Here is a 2305-nt window from a genome sequence, read left to right on the forward strand (position 1 = left end):
GTGCCAGAAGAGTTATGTTTAGTGGCTGCATTTTGCTTGTTGCTTCCCATTGTTATTTCAAGAGTAAGAATCAACCCCCGACATCAGAGAGGCCATCGGAGAGGCTCCGGTAGAAACCACGGGCATCTCCTGAGGTCCTATGGGCAGGTCTGGCTGTCAAGAGAAGAGATACTATCAACTAGGTAGATATTAATGGGACACACTGATTCATTTAATCATGCACTCACTCATATATTCACTCTCTATGTACAAGTTTCTCTTGGTTATAAGCAAAAAAAGAAATCTGAAGAAAAGGAGAAGAAGCAAGCAGAAAAGAAAGGGATGAAAAGAATTAAGATGTGTTATGCATGTGCACCAATTCTCCATGAGGAATGTAATTACTCTGTGCTGCAAATATGTATCAATAAAAATAACTTAAAAAGAGAAAGGAAATGAGTTGTCTCTTGCAACTAGAAAGCTCTAATTCAACTAGCTTTCCACATGGGAGACTTAGATTATATTCCCGGGTGCATCTCTTCTTTCTCTCCTATTCCTCTGCTTCTTTCTCTTCTTTCTCTCTTCCAATTTTTCTCTTTCTTTTTTCTTTCTCTCATTTCTTAATTTCCCACCGAGTTTTGTCTTTAGGGCAAGTGAAAGAGGATGCAGTATCCTGAAAAAACTTCCTAGCAGCTTAGCAACCCAGGGGAGAAGGGGTGTCTACTTCTGGCATCAGTCAGAAAGTGTCAAGAAGATGCTGGGGCTGGTTTGCGTCACAAGTCCTTGACTGACACCAATTTCTGTGTCAGTGGGGCCAGGAGTTTGGGATAGTCTGATTAACTGGGTCTGAGACACACGGCCTGGGTGGAGAGTATGCAGGGTCAAGTTTAGCCTCACTTCTTCACTTTATGAAAGAGAGAGTCTATATCCAGAAGATTGGGAAAATCATTCTGATTAAACAGAACTCACAAATTCCTCCATTTCATTCTACCTATTCTTCTATTTGTCCATCTATCCTTCCTCCCACTCATCTGCCCATCTACCTACCTACCCACCCATCCATTCACCTACCATCTACCTGTCCACCCGTCCTTCTATCCATCCATCTGCCCAATCATCCACTTATGATTCTACTTACCCATTTGTGTATTTAGCAAGCATTTCTTTGGAGATGTTTCTCTGCTGGGCACTGTAGGGCTCTCACGTACATGAACATCTGTAAAATAGCTAAAGGGCAGAGTAAGGGCTTAGCAAAAGGCTTAGCCTCAAGTAGGTTCTCAGGAAGTGTTGCATGAATAATAGATGGCTCATGTCTCGGGCCTTAAGCCTGGGATTATACAACAATGATGATGTTGTCAACAAGAAGCAAGCGTGGACAGTGAAAGTGGCTCTGTGGGAGAAGGGCTCTGCTGGGCAGCTGTCTGCATGCTTCTTGTGCCTCCACAACTAGTGGCCTGACCACTGCAGCAGGAGAGCCCAGCCATGGTCGGATCTGTCTCTGTTCTGTACTGCCCATCTCGGAGGCTGGTGGCAGAGAAGATTATCCTAACACAGCAGGTGAATTAATACTTTGGAATGTGATGAGAGTCAGCAGGGTGATGTGATGGGATTGACACGGTGGCCCAACATGCCCGGCTGCTCTCCAAAGTCCTAAGTAGTAGACAGAGTAGAAGAATCAGGAGGATGAGAGCAAATCAGCCTTGGTAATTGGAAGCCAGGGACTTCATTCCAATTGTCCTCTCCCTGGAGTGATTCTTTCAGGAACCACGAAGGCACTCGGCCCTGCTGTCTTTCCTGGCGATACCCACCAGTTTTAGGATTGCATCAGATGCACGCTGTGTGTGCACCAGTGACAAGGAACTTCCGATGAGGAGAGAGGGACTTCGAGCTGAGGGCACCCACCATCTCCATTGCCACCTACCATTAAATAACGAGTCGCTGCCGCTCGATGCAAGCCACTGAATATGTTGGATGGGAGCTGCAGTTGGTGGAAGGGCAGGATTTTGATGGGCATTCTAAGTGCTGGGGCACTTCTTCATTTGCTCATTTGCTAACTCATACATTCCTTCCTTCCTTCCGTGTGAGGCCTGCCATGGGTGCTCCACCTAGCTCCCCTGCTTCCAACTCCTTAGGTCTGCCTTTCCTCCCAACAACCAGCACCTAGAGCTCTCTTATGGAGGATTATTTTGGGGGATTTAGATCCACCCCAGGGTGCTTTTTAAACCGGGGACTAAAGAATATAAGAATCTTAAAACCTCAGATCCCTGGCCTAATCAGGAAAACTCTCAGGTGTGACTTCTACTCCAGGGTCCCCCAGGGCCAGACTGGA

The sequence above is a fragment of the Octodon degus genome, unplaced genomic scaffold (genome assembly GCF_000260255.1).
Source record: "Octodon degus isolate 3935 unplaced genomic scaffold, OctDeg1.0 scaffold00098, whole genome shotgun sequence".
Lineage (NCBI taxonomy): Eukaryota > Metazoa > Chordata > Mammalia > Rodentia > Octodontidae > Octodon > Octodon degus.